General features: G+C 43.4%; 5 non-coding genes across 5 annotated transcripts; all 5 read right to left on the reverse strand.

The window, feature by feature from the left end:
• Positions 1 to 2705: 2705 nt before the first annotated feature.
• On the reverse strand, positions 2706 to 2777 carry trnae-cuc (transfer RNA glutamic acid (anticodon CUC)). The gene has a single exon. It is a non-coding gene; the product is annotated as a tRNA-Glu (tRNA).
• Positions 2778 to 4592: 1815 nt separating this feature from the next.
• On the reverse strand, positions 4593 to 4664 carry trnae-cuc (transfer RNA glutamic acid (anticodon CUC)). The gene has a single exon. It is a non-coding gene; the product is annotated as a tRNA-Glu (tRNA).
• Positions 4665 to 10243: 5579 nt separating this feature from the next.
• trnae-cuc (transfer RNA glutamic acid (anticodon CUC)) lies at positions 10244 to 10315 on the reverse strand. Its single transcript has one exon. It is a non-coding gene; the product is annotated as a tRNA-Glu (tRNA).
• Positions 10316 to 12130: 1815 nt separating this feature from the next.
• trnae-cuc (transfer RNA glutamic acid (anticodon CUC)) lies at positions 12131 to 12202 on the reverse strand. Its single transcript has one exon. It is a non-coding gene; the product is annotated as a tRNA-Glu (tRNA).
• A 1815-nt stretch (positions 12203 to 14017) lies between these two features.
• On the reverse strand, positions 14018 to 14089 carry trnae-cuc (transfer RNA glutamic acid (anticodon CUC)). Its single transcript has one exon. It is a non-coding gene; the product is annotated as a tRNA-Glu (tRNA).
• Between the last annotated feature and the right edge of the window lie 809 nt (positions 14090 to 14898).

The following is a 14898-nucleotide window of genomic DNA, read 5'->3' on the forward strand; positions in this document are numbered from 1 at the left end:
GTGAGTCTGGGGAGAGTGGGGGGTGGCTCTGGAGGGCCTCCGGGGGTTCCAGGGGTTCCAGGGGGTGCTCAGTGGAGGCCATGCCCAGCCAGAGTGGCCCTTCCCCGGGGTGAGTCTGGAGGAGTGGGGGGTGGCCCTGGAGGGGCTCCGGGGGTTCCAGGGGGTGCTCGGCGGAGGCCATGCCCGGCCAGAGTGTCCCTTCCCCGGGAAGAGTCTGGGGAGAGTGGGGGGTGGCTCTGGAGCTGCTCCGGGGGCTCCAGGGGTTCCAGGGGGTGCTCAGTGGAGGCCATGCCCAGCCAGAGTGGCCCTTCCCCGGGCAGAGTCTGGGGAGAGTGGGGGGTGGCTCTGGGGGTGCTCCGGGGGCTCCAGGGGGTGCTCGGCGGAGGCCATGCCCAGCCAGAGTGTCCCTTCCCCGGGGTGAGTCTGGGGGAGTGGGGGGTGGCTCTGGAGGTGCTCCGGGGGCTCCAGGGGGTGCTCAGTGGAGGCCATGCCCAGCCAGAGTGGCCCTTCCCCGGGCAGAGTCTGGAGGAGTGGGGGGTGGCTCTGGAGGTGCTCCAGGGGCTCCAGGGGTTCCAGGGGGTGCTCAGTGGGGGCCATGCCCAGCCAGAGTGGCCCTTCCCCGGGCAAAGTCTGGTCGTGTGCGGGGTGGATGATCCCTGCTCCGCCTCACGCGAGTTCGAGACCGGCTGGGTGCCCTTTTATCCATGAGGCACTGCACTGCCTCCGGCAGCCGAGTTCGGGGCCCGGTGAGGGCTCCAGGCTCCAGGGGCTCCGACCCGGAGCCTCCGACCCGCAGAAGGTGCTCCCTGGCCGGGCAAAGTCTGGTCGTGTGCGGGGTGGATGATCCCTGCTCCGCCTCACGCGAGTTCGAGACCGGCTGGGTGCCCTTTTATCCATGAGGCACTGCACTGCCTCCGGCAGCCGAGTTCGGGGCCCGGTGAGGGCTCCAGGCTCCAGGGGCTCCGACCCGGAGCCTCCGACCCGCAGAAGGTGCTCCCTGGCCGGGCAAAGTCTGGCCGTGTGCGGGGTGGATGATCCCTGCTCCGCCTCACGCGAGTTCGAGACCGGCTGGGTGCCCTTTTATCCATGAGGCACTGCACTGCCTCCGGCAGCCGAGTTCGGGGCCCGGTGAGGGCTCCAGGCTCCAGGGGCTCCGACCCGGAGCCTCCGACCCGCAGAAGGTGCTCCCTGGCCGGGCAAAGTCTGGCCGTGTGCGGGGTGGATGATCCCTGCTCCGCCTCACGCGAGTTCGAGACCGGCTGGGTGCCCTTTTATCCAAGAATCAACTGGAGTGTGGAGCTTCTACGGGCCTCCAGGGGCACTGCCGACCCAGAGCTGTGCCCCGGCTTCAGTTCTCTGTATCTCAGGAAGTTTTTTATTTATACATTTATTTCATCCATAATCTCTGGCGCCTAAAGGGTTATATAAAAGTGCTGCTCGATTAAATGGAAGGTGGAACTGGGAGCTCGTGCTGAAACTCAGCTTCCATCATCTATATCGGCATCAGTTGAGAATAAACCTACACTTTGCTGACTAGCTTGGTTAATCCTGATTAGAAAAGCCATCAATGCAAAGTAACACATTATAGCAGAGGATGGTTTCTATCCATCGACCTCTGGGTTATGGGCCCAGCACGCTTCCGCTGCGCAACTCTGCTGAGTGCTCTCCTTCGATGGGACTTGAACCTAAAATACCTGGTTTAGGGGGCCAGTGCATTATACCTACGGGGCTATATACATCTAAATGACTCAAATTGCTTCAAAATGTGTTATCTAGATTCAAAGGTAATGCAGAACTGGGATCTTGCACAGAAGCGCTGTGCTCTACCACTGAGCTACATCCCCATCTACTGCCTGTCATGATTTTTTTCCAAGCAAGGTTTGGAGACAACACCTTTCCCTTTGTGCCATGAACAGACTACTGAATGGCGCTGCAGGGGACTGAACCCAGGATTTCCTACATGCCCTTGATCTGAAAGAAATGCTGAGAAATGAAACATGCTGGTTTATAAAATGGAACGAAAGCTTGAAAGTTGTGCTCCCAAACAGACGTTGCTGACAGGATTCAATTCCAGTTGACAGAAATCCTAACCACTAGAGCATATGGGAAATGTAAGAATCAAGTGTAAAAGATTGAAGTGTAACATAAGCCTCATGGATGTTGGAGAGGTTAAGGAACAGTGCTCAGTTGGGGCACCAGCTTTTAAGCAAGCATTTTTACTATCTAAAAGTGCTTGGTTCTGCATGTAATGGAAAGAAGCCCACTCTACGTGCAACAAATCTCGTGATTTGTATTTTGCTTTTGCTAAATATAAGTATTTCTTGATATTGAATACAGTTCATTTTGCTCTCAAATTTGAGATATTGTTTTGTTTCAAATAAAGCATTTGACTGAGTGCATGAAAACATTTTGGGTAAGAAGCACTATCTGGCCATTCTGAGTTTGTGTTAGATCCCCACTAGATATTCTGGCCGAGTGGTCTAAGGAGCTAGATTTAGGTTCGTGTCCCTGTGAAGGGATGCATTCAAATCCAACCACTGTTAGACTGCATGGAAAAGATAAAGGTCGATTACTAGATATTAAAGCTGCGCCCAAATGCGTGATATTTTTCTATGCCTCGCTAGACACCAATTAAAGGTTTTTACACTTGTTTTCACAACATGTCCTGTGCGTAATGTGGATACAAGTCTTCCAAGAGCAGGATATTCCCATACCGGGAGTTGAACCCGGGCCACCTGGGTGAGAACCAGGAATCCTAACCGCTAGACCATATGGGAAGGATTACAAACCAACTGATTGAATTATAAAGTAGACCTCAGTGATGTTTGAGAGTTGAGGAACAGTCCAAACAGTGCATATTTGGGGAATCAGCTTGTTAGCAAGCATTTTTAATCCAATCTAAAAGTGTTTGATTCTGCATGTAATTGAAAGAAGCCCATTCTAAATGGAAAAAGTCTCGTGATTTGTATGTTGCTTGTCGTTCAGCCAATAAGACCATGGACCTGAAATCCACAATACGGGATTTTGGAGGCTATTGTCCTGTGCATTATAATTATGGGGTTTTGTACACCTAATAGAGTCAAATTGCTTCAAAATGTGTAACCATAGTCCTTTTTTGACCTACATCTTGTTGGTTCAGCATGAGTATGCAATTTTACTAGGTGCTGATTGCTGGACCATTATCTTAAAGACAAGAGAGTTACTTAAACATAGCGTTGACTTTGATTACTTGTGAAGTAACATAGTCTTGAAAGAGTTCCTTCTCAGCTATTTTTTCCCCCAAAAAAGAAATGACAATGTAGGATGGATTAAATAAAATACTGCTCAATTAAATGGAAGGTGGAACTGGGAGCTCGCGCTGAAACTCAGCTTCCATCATCTATATCGGCATCAGTTGAGAATAAACCTACACTTTGCTGACTAGCTTGGTTAATCCTGATTAGAAAAAACATCAGTGCAAATAAACACATTCTAGCAGAGGATGGTTTCGATCCATCGACCTCTGGGTTATGGGCCCAGCACGCTTCCGCTGCGCCACTCTGCTGAGTGCTCTCTTTCGATGGGACTTGAACGTAAAATACCTGGTTTAGGGGGCCATTGCATTATACGTACGGGGCTATATACATCTAAATGACTCAAATTGCTTCAAAATGTGTTATCTAGATTCAAAGGTAATGCAGAACTGGGATCTTGCACAGAAGCACTTTGCTCTACCACTGAACTACATCCCCATCTACTGCCTGTCATGATTTTTTTCCAAGCAAGGTTTGGAGACAACACCTTTCCCTTTGTGCCATGAACAGACTACTGAATGGTGCTGCAGGGGACTGAACCCAGGATTTCCTACATGCCCTTGATCTGAAAGAAATGCTGAGAAATGAAACATGCTGGTTTATAAAATGGAACGAAAGCTTGAAAGTTGTGCTCCCAAACAGACGTTGCTGACAGGATTCAATTCCAGTGGACAGAAATCCTAACCACTAGAGCATATGGGAAATGTAAGAATCAAGTGTAAAAGATTGAAGTGTAACATAAGCCTCATGGCTGTTGGAGAGGTTAAGGAACAGTGCTCAGTTGGGGCACCAGCTTTTAAGCAAGCATTTTTACTATCTAAAAGTGCTTGGTTCTGCATGTAATGGAAAGAAGCCCACTCTACGTGCAACAAATCTCGTGATTTGTATTTTGCTTTTGCTAAATAGAAGTATTTCTTGATATTGAATACAGTTCATTTTGCTCTCAAATTTGAGATATTGTTTTGTTTCAAACAAAGCATTTGACTGAGTGCATGAAAACATTTTGGGTAAGAAGCACTATCTGGCCATTCTGAGTTTGTGTTGGATCCCCACTAGATATTCTGGCCGAGTGGTCTAAGGAGCTAGATTTAGGTTCGTGTCCCTGTGAAGGGATGCATTCAAATCCAACCACTGTTAGACTGCATGGAAAAGCTAAAGGTCTATTACTAGATATTAAAGCTGCGCCCAAATGCGTGATATTTTTCTATGCCTCGCTGGACACCAATTAACGGTTTTTACACTTGTTTTCACAACATGTCCTGTGCGTAATGTGGATACAAGTCTTCCAAGAGCAGGATATTCCCATACCGGGAGTTGAACCCGGGCCACCTGGGTGAGAACCAGGAATCCTAACCGCTAGACCATATGGGAAGGATTACAAACCAACTGATTGAATTATAAAGTAGACCTCAGTGATGTTTGAGAGTTGAGGAACAGTCCAAACAGTGCATATTTGGGGAATCAGCTTGTTAGCAAGCATTTTTAATCCAATCTAAAAGTGTTTGATTCTGCATGTAATTGAAAGAAGCCCATTCTAAATGGAAAAAGTCTCGTGATTTGTATGTTGCTTGTCGTTCAGCCAATAAGACCATGGACCTGAAATCCACAATACGGGATTTTGGAGGCTATTGTCCTGTGCATTATAATTATGGGGTTTTGTACACCTAATAGACTCAAATTGCTTCAAAATGTGTAACCATAGTCCTTTTTTGACCTACATCTTGTTGGTTCAGCATGAGTATGCAATTTTACTAGGTGCTGATTGCTGGACCATTATCTTAAAGACAAGAGAGTTACTTAAACATAGCGTTGACTTTGATTACTTGTGAAGTAACATAGTCTTGAAAGAGTTCCTTCTCAGCTATTTTTCCCCCCAAAAAAGAAATGACAATGTAGGATGGATTAAATAAAATACTGCTCAATTAAATGGAAGGTGGAACTGGGAGCTCGCGCTGAAACTCAGCTTCAATCATCTATATCGGCATCAGTTGAGAATAAACCTACACTTTGCTGACTAGCTTGGTTAATCCTGATTAGAAAAAACATCAGTGCAAATAAACACATTCTAGCAGAGGATGATTTCGATCCATCGACCTCTGGGTTATGGGCCCAGCACGCTTCCGCTGCGCCACTCTGCTGAGTGCTCTCCTTCGATGGGACTTGAACGTAAAATACCTGGTTTAGGGGGCCAGTGCATTATACGTACGGGGCTATATACATCTAAATGACTCAAATTGCGTTATCTAGATTCAAAGGTAATGCAGAACTGGGATCTTGCACAGAAGCACTTTGCTCTACCACTGAGCTACATCCCCATCTACTGCCTGTCATGATTTTTTTCCAAGCAAGGTTTGGAGACAACACCTTTCCCTTTGTGCCATGAACAGACTACTGAATGGTGCTGCAGGGGACTGAACCCAGGATTTCCTACATGCCCTTGATCTGAAAGAAATGCTGAGAAATGAAACATGCTGGTTTATAAAATGGAACGAAAGCTTGAAAGTTGTGCTCCCAAACAGACGTTGCTGACAGGATTCAATTCCAGTTGACAGAAATCCTAACCACTAGAGCATATGGGAAATGTAAGAATCAAGTGTAAAAGATTGAAGTGTAACATAAGCCTCATGGATGTTGGAGAGGTTAAGGAACAGTGCTCAGTTGGGGCACCAGCTTTTAAGCAAGCATTTTTACTATCTAAAAGTGCTTGGTTCTGCATGTAATGGAAAGAAGCCCACTCTACGTGCAACAAATCTCGTGATTTGTATTTTGCTTTTGCTAAATAGAAGTATTTCTTGATATTGAATACAGTTCATTTTGCTCTCAAATTTGAGATATTGTTTTGTTTCAAACAAAGCATTTGACTGAGTGCATGAAAACATTTTGGGTAAGAAGCACTATCTGGCCATTCTGAGTTTGTGTTGGATCCCCACTAGATATTCTGGCCGAGTGGTCTAAGGGGCTAGATTTAGGTTCGTGTCCCTGTGAAGTGATGCATTCAAATCCAACCACTGTTAGACTGCATGGAAAAGCTAAAGGTCGATTACTAGATATTAAAGCTGCGCCCAAATGCGTGATATTTTTCTATGCCTCGCTGGACACCAATTAAAGGTTTTTACACTTGTTTTCACAACATGTCCTGTGCGTAATGTGGATACAAGTCTTCCAAGAGCAGGATATTCCCATACCAGGAGTTGAACCCGGGCCACCTGGGTGAGAACCAGGAATCCTAACCGCTAGACCATAGGGGAAGGATTACAAACCAACTGATTGAATTATAAAGTAGACCTCAGTGATGTTTGAGAGTTGAGGAACAGTCCAAACAGTGCATATTTGGGGAATCAGCTTGTTAGCAAGCATTTTTAATCCAATCTAAAAGTGTTTGATTCTGCATGTAATTGAAAGAAGCCCATTCTAAATGGAAAAAGTCTCGTGATTTGTATGTTGCTTGTCGTTCAGCCAATAAGACCATGGACCTGAAATCCACAATACGGGATTTTGGAGGCTATTGTCCTGTGCATTATAATTATGGGGTTTTGTACACCTAATAGACTCAAATTGCTTCAAAATGTGTAACCATAGTCCTTTTTTGACCTACATCTTGTTGGTTCAGCATGAGTATGCAATTTTACTAGGTGCTGATTGCTGGACCATTATCTTAAAGACAAGAGAGTTACTTAAACATAGCGTTGACTTTGATTACTTGTGAAGTAACATAGTCTTGAAAGAGTTCCTTCTCAGCTATTTTTTCCCCCAAAAAAGAAATGACAATGTAGGATGGATTAAATAAAATACTGCTCAATTAAATGGAAGGTGGAACTGGGAGCTCGCGCTGAAACTCAGCTTCAATCATCTATATCGGCATCAGTTGAGAATAAACCTACACTTTGCTGACTAGCTTGGTTAATCCTGATTAGAAAAAACATCAGTGCAAATAAACACATTCTAGCAGAGGATGATTTCGATCCATCGACCTCTGGGTTATGGGCCCAGCACGCTTCCGCTGCGCCACTCTGCTGAGTGCTCTCCTTCGATGGGACTTGAACGTAAAATACCTGGTTTAGGGGGCCAGTGCATTATACGTACGGGGCTATATACATCTAAATGACTCAAATTGCTTCAAAATGTGTTATCTAGATTCAAAGGTAATGCAGAACTGGGATCTTGCACAGAAGCACTTTGCTCTACCACTGAGCTACATCCCCATCTACTGCCTGTCATGATTTTTTTCCAAGCAAGGTTTGGAGACAACACCTTTCCCTTTGTGCCATGAACAGACTACTGAATGGTGCTGCAGGGGACTGAACCCAGGATTTCCTACATGCCCTTGATCTGAAAGAAATGCTGAGAAATGAAACATGCTGGTTTATAAAATGGAACGAAAGCTTGAAAGTTGTGCTCCCAAACAGACGTTGCTGACAGGATTCAATTCCAGTTGACAGAAATCCTAACCACTAGAGCATATGGGAAATGTAAGAATCAAGTGTAAAAGATTGAAGTGTAACATAAGCCTCATGGATGTTGGAGAGGTTAAGGAACAGTGCTCAGTTGGGGCACCAGCTTTTAAGCAAGCATTTTTACTATCTAAAAGTGCTTGGTTCTGCATGTAATGGAAAGAAGCCCACTCTACGTGCAACAAATCTCGTGATTTGTATTTTGCTTTTGCTAAATAGAAGTATTTCTTGATATTGAATACAGTTCATTTTGCTCTCAAATTTGAGATATTGTTTTGTTTCAAACAAAGCATTTGACTGAGTGCATGAAAACATTTTGGGTAAGAAGCACTATCTGGCCATTCTGAGTTTGTGTTGGATCCCCACTAGATATTCTGGCCGAGTGGTCTAAGGGGCTAGATTTAGGTTCGTGTCCCTGTGAAGTGATGCATTCAAATCCAACCACTGTTAGACTGCATGGAAAAGCTAAAGGTCGATTACTAGATATTAAAGCTGCGCCCAAATGCGTGATATTTTTCTATGCCTCGCTGGACACCAATTAAAGGTTTTTACACTTGTTTTCACAACATGTCCTGTGCGTAATGTGGATACAAGTCTTCCAAGAGCAGGATATTCCCATACCAGGAGTTGAACCCGGGCCACCTGGGTGAGAACCAGGAATCCTAACCGCTAGACCATAGGGGAAGGATTACAAACCAACTGATTGAATTATAAAGTAGACCTCAGTGATGTTTGAGAGTTGAGGAACAGTCCAAACAGTGCATATTTGGGGAATCAGCTTGTTAGCAAGCATTTTTAATCCAATCTAAAAGTGTTTGATTCTGCATGTAATTGAAAGAAGCCCATTCTAAATGGAAAAAGTCTCGTGATTTGTATGTTGCTTGTCGTTCAGCCAATAAGACCATGGACCTGAAATCCACAATACGGGATTTTGGAGGCTATTGTCCTGTGCATTATAATTATGGGGTTTTGTACACCTAATAGACTCAAATTGCTTCAAAATGTGTAACCATAGTCCTTTTTTGACCTACATCTTGTTGGTTCAGCATGAGTATGCAATTTTACTAGGTGCTGATTGCTGGACCATTATCTTAAAGACAAGAGAGTTACTTAAACATAGCGTTGACTTTGATTACTTGTGAAGTAACATAGTCTTGAAAGAGTTCCTTCTCAGCTATTTTTTCCCCCAAAAAAGAAATGACAATGTAGGATGGATTAAATAAAATACTGCTCGATTAAATGGAAGGTGGAACTGGGAGCTCGCGCTGAAACTCAGCTTCAATCATCTATATCGGCATCAGTTGAGAATAAACCTACACTTTGCTGACTAGCTTGGTTAATCCTGATTAGAAAAAACATCAGTGCAAATAAACACATTCTAGCAGAGGATGGTTTCGATCCATCGACCTCTGGGTTATGGGCCCAGCACGCTTCCGCTGCGCCACTCTGCTGAGTGCTCTCCTTCGATTGGACTTGAACGTAAAATACCTGGTTTAGGGGGCCAGTGCATTATACGTACGGGGCTATATACATCTAAATGACTCAAATTGCTTCAAAATGTGTTATCTAGATTCAAAGGTAATGCAGAACTGGGATCTTGCACAGAAGCACTTTGCTCTACCACTGAGCTACATCCCCATCTACTGCCTGTCATGATTTTTTTCCAAGCAAGGTTTGGAGACAACACCTTTCCCTTTGTGCCATGAACAGACTACTGAATGGTGCTGCAGGGGACTGAACCCAGGATTTCCTACATGCCCTTGATCTGAAAGAAATGCTGAGAAATGAAACATGCTGGTTTATAAAATGGAACGAAAGCTTGAAAGTTGTGCTCCCAAACAGACGTTGCTGACAGGATTCAATTCCAGTTGACAGAAATCCTAACCACTAGAGCATATGGGAAATGTAAGAATCAAGTGTAAAAGATTGAAGTGTAACATAAGCCTCATGGATGTTGGAGAGGTTAAGGAACAGTGCTCAGTTGGGGCACCAGCTTTTAAGCAAGCATTTTTACTATCTAAAAGTGCTTGGTTCTGCATGTAATGGAAAGAAGCCCACTCTACGTGCAACAAATCTCGTGATTTGTATTTTGCTTTTGCTAAATAGAAGTATTTCTTGATATTGAATACAGTTCATTTTGCTCTCAAATTTGAGATATTGTTTTGTTTCAAACAAAGCATTTGACTGAGTGCATGAAAACATTTTGGGTAAGAAGCACTATCTGGCCATTCTGAGTTTGTGTTGGATCACCACTAGATATTCTGGCCGAGTGGTCTAAGGAGCTAGATTTAGGTTCGTGTCCCTGTGAAGGGATGCATTCAAATCCAACCACTGTTAGACTGCATGGAAAGGCTAAAGGTCGATTACTAGATATTAAAGCTGCGCCCAAATGCGTGATATTTTTCTATGCCTCGCTGGACACCAATTAAAGGTTTTTACACTTGTTTTCACAACATGTCCTGTGCGTAATGTGGATACAAGTCTTCCAAGAGCAGGATATTCCCATACCGGGAGTTGAACCCGGGCCACCTGGGTGAGAACCAGGAATCCTAACCGCTAGACCATATGGGAAGGATTACAAACCAACTGATTGAATTATAAAGTAGACCTCAGTGATGTTTGAGAGTTGAGGAACAGTCCAAACAGTGCATATTTGGGGAATCAGCTTGTTAGCAAGCATTTTTAATCCAATCTAAAAGTGTTTGATTCTGCATGTAATTGAAAGAAGCCCATTCTAAATGGAAAAAGTCTCGTGATTTGTATGTTGCTTGTCGTTCAGCCAATAAGACCATGGACCTGAAATCCACAATACGGGATTTTGGAGGCTATTGTCCTGTGCATTATAATTATGGGGTTTTGTACACCTAATAGACTCAAATTGCTTCAAAATGTGTAACCATAGTCCTTTTTTGACCTACATCTTGTTGGTTCAGCATGAGTATGCAATTTTACTAGGTGGTGATTGCTGGACCATTATCTTAAAGACAAGAGAGTTACTTAAACATAGCGTTGACTTTGATTACTTGTGAAGTAACATAGTCTTGAAAGAGTTCCTTCTCAGCTATTTTTTCCCCCAAAAACGAAATGACAATGTAGGATGGATTAAATAAAATACTGCTCAATTAAATGGAAGGTGGAACTGGGAGCTCGCGCTGAAACTCAGCTTCAATCATCTATATCGGCATCAGTTGAGAATAAACCTACACTTTGCTGACTAGCTTGGTTAATCCTGATTAGAAAAAACATCAGTGCAAACAAACACATTCTAGCAGAGGATGGTTTCGATCCATCGACCTCTGGGTTATGGGCCCAGCACGCTTCCGCTGCGCCACTCTGCTGAGTGCTCTCCTTCGATGGGACTTGAACGTAAAATACCTGGTTTAGGGGGCCAGTGCATTATACCTACGGGGCTATATAGATCTAAATGACTCAAATTGCTTCAAAATGTGTTATCTAGATTCAAAGGTAATGCAGAACTGGGATCTTGCACAGAAGCACTGAGCTCTACCACTGAACTACATCCCCATCTACTGCCTGTCATGATTTTTTTCCAAGCAAGGTTTGGAGACAACACCTTTCCCTTTGTGCCATGAACAGACTACTGAATGGTGCTGCAGGGGACTGAACCCAGGATTTCCTACATGCCCTTGATCTGAAAGAAATGCTGAGAAATGAAACATGCTGGTTTATAAAATGGAACGAAAGCTTGAAAGTTGTGCTCCCAAACAGACGTTGCTGACAGGATTCAATTCCAGTTGACAGAAATCCTAACCACTAGAGCATATGGGAAATGTAAGAATCAAGTGTAAAAGATTGAAGTGTAACATAAGCCTCATGGATGTTGGAGAGGTTAAGGAACAGTGCTCAGTTGGGGCACCAGCTTTTAAGCAAGCATTTTTACTATCTAAAAGTGCTTGGTTCTGCATGTAATGGAAAGAAGCCCACTCTACGTGCAACAAATCTCGTGATTTGTATTTTGCTTTTGCTAAATAGAAGTATTTCTTGATATTGAATACAGTTCATTTTGCTCTCAAATTTGAGATATTGTTTTGTTTCAAACAAAGCATTTGACTGAGTGCATGAAAACATTTTGGGTAAGAAGCACTATCTGGCCATTCTGAGTTTGTGTTGGATCCCCACTAGATATTCTGGCCGAGTGGTCTAAGGAGCTAGATTTAGGTTCGTGCCCCTGTGAAGGGATGCATTCAAATCCAACCACTGTTAGACTGCATGGAAAGGCTAAAGGTCGATTACTAGATATTAAAGCTGCGCCCAAATGCGTGATATTTTTCTATGCCTCGCTGGACACCAATTAAAGGTTTTTACACTTGTTTTCACAACATGTCCTGTGCGTAATGTGGATACAAGTCTTCCAAGAGCAGGATATTCCCATACCGGGAGTTGAACCCGGGCTACCTGGGTGAGAACCAGGAATCCTAACCGCTAGACCATATGGGAAGGATTACAAACCAACTGATTGAATTATAAAGTAGACCTCAGTGATGTTTGAGAGTTGAGGAACAGTCCAAACAGTGCATATTTGGGGAATCAGCTTGTTAGCAAGCATTTTTAATCCAATCTAAAAGTGTTTGATTCTGCATGTAATTGAAAGAAGCCCATTCTAAATGGAAAAAGTCTCGTGATTTGTATGTTGCTTGTCGTTCAGCCAATAAGACCATGGACCTGAAATCCACAATACGGGATTTTGGAGGCTATTGTCCTGTGCATTATAATTATGGGGTTTTGTACACCTAATAGACTCAAATTGCTTCAAAATGTGTAACCATAGTCCTTTTTTAACCTACATCTTGTTGGTTCAGCATGAGTATGCAATTTTACTAGGTGCTGATTGCTGGACCATTATCTTAAAGACAAGAGAGTTACTTAAACATAGCGTTGACTTTGATTACTTGTGAAGTAACATAGTCTTGAAAGAGTTCCTTCTCAGCTATTTTTTCCCCCAAAAAAGAAATGACAATGTAGGATGGATTAAATAAAATACTGCTCAATTAAATGGAAGGTGGAACTGGGAGCTCGCGCTGAAACTCAGCTTCAATCATCTATATCGGCATCAGTTGAGAATAAACCTACACTTTGCTGACTAGCTTGGTTAATCCTGATTAGAAAAAACATCAGTGCAAATAAACACATTCTAGCAGAGGATGGTTTCGATCCATCAACCTCTGGGTTATGGGCCCAGCACGCTTCCGCTGCGCCACTCTGCTGAGTGCTCTCCTTCGATGGGACTTGAACCTAAAATACCTGGTTTAGGGGGCCAGTGCATTATATCTACGGGGCTATATACATCTAAATGACTCAAATTGCTTCAAAATGTGTTATCTAGATTCAAAGGTAATGCAGAACTGGGATCTTGCACAGAAGCACTGTGCTCTACCACTGAGCTACATCCCCATCTACTGCCTGTCATGATTTTTTTCCAAGCAAGGTTTGGAGACAACACCTTTCCCTTTGTGCCATGAACAGACTACTGAATGGTGCTGCAGGGGACTGAACCCAGGATTTCCTATATGCCCTTGATCTGAAAGAAATGCTGAGAAATGAAACATGCTGGTTTATAAAATGGAACGAAAGCTTGAAAGTTGTCCTCCCAAACAGACGTTGCTGACAGGATTCAATTCCAGTTGACAGAAATCCTAACCACTAGAGCATATGGGAAATGTAAGAATCAAGTGTAAAAGATTGAAGTGTAACATAAGCCTCATGGATGTTGGAGAGGTTAAGGAACAGTGCTCAGTTGGGGCACCAGCTTTTAAGCAAGCATTTTTACTATCTAAAAGTGCTTGGTTCTGCATGTAATGGAAAGAAGCCCACTCTACGTGCAACAAATCTCGTGATTTGTATTTTGCTTTTGCTAAATAGAAGTATTTCTTGATATTGAATACAGTTCATTTTGCTCTCAAATTTGAGATATTGTTTTGTTTCAAACAAAGCATTTGACTGAGTGCATGAAAACATTTTGGGTAAGAAGCACTATCTGGCCATTCTGAGTTTGTGTTGGATCCCCACTAGATATTCTGGCCGAGTGGTCTAAGGGGCTAGATTTAGGTTCGTGTCCCTGTGAAGTGATGCATTCAAATCCAACCACTGTTAGACTGCATGGAAAAGCTAAAGGTCGATTACTAGATATTAAAGCTGCGCCCAAATGCGTGATATTTTTCTATGCCTCGCTGGACACCAATTAAAGGTTTTTACACTTGTTTTCACAACATGTCCTGTGCGTAATGTGGATACAAGTCTTCCAAGAGCAGGATATTCCCATACCAGGAGTTGAACCCGGGCCACCTGGGTGAGAACCAGGAATCCTAACCGCTAGACCATATGGGAAGGATTACAAACCAACTGATTGAATTATAAAGTAGACCTCAGTGATGTTTGAGAGTTGAGGAACAGTCCAAACAGTGCATATTTGGGGAATCAGCTTGTTAGCAAGCATTTTTAATCCAATCTAAAAGTGTTTGATTCTGCATGTAATTGAAAGAAGCCCATTCTAAATGGAAAAAGTCTCGTGATTTGTATGTTGCTTGTCGTTCAGCCAATAAGACCATGGACCTGAAATCCACAATACGGGATTTTGGAGGCTATTGTCCTATGCATTATAATTATGGGGTTTTGTACACCTAATAGACTCAAATTGCTTCAAAATGTGTAACCGTAGTCCTTTTTTGACCTACATCTTGTTGGTTCAGCATGAGTATGCAATTTTACTAGGTGCTGATTGCTGGACCATTATCTTAAAGACAAGAGAGTTACTTAAACATAGCGTTGACTTTGATTACTTGTGAAGTAACATAGTCTTGAAAGAGTTCCTTCTCAGCTATTTTTTCCCCCAAAAAAGAAATGACAATGTAGGATGGATTAAATAAAATACTGCTCAATTAAATGGAAGGTGGAAATGGGAGCTCGCGCTGAAACTCAGCTTCAATCATCTATATCGGCATCAGTTGAGAATAAACCTACACTTTGCTGACTAGCTTGGTTAATCCTGATTAGAAAAAACATCAGTGCAAATAAACACATTCTAGCAGAGGATGGTTTCGATCCATCGACCTCTGGGTTATGGGCCCAGCACGCTTCCGCTGCGCCACTCTGCTGAGTGCTCTCCTTCGATGGGACTTGAACGTAAAATACCTGGT

Source organism: Eucyclogobius newberryi, unplaced genomic scaffold (assembly GCF_026437365.1).
Source record: "Eucyclogobius newberryi isolate DKJ021-1_F unplaced genomic scaffold, fEucNew1.0.hap1 SCAF_29, whole genome shotgun sequence".
Taxonomy (NCBI): domain Eukaryota; kingdom Metazoa; phylum Chordata; class Actinopteri; order Gobiiformes; family Gobiidae; genus Eucyclogobius; species Eucyclogobius newberryi.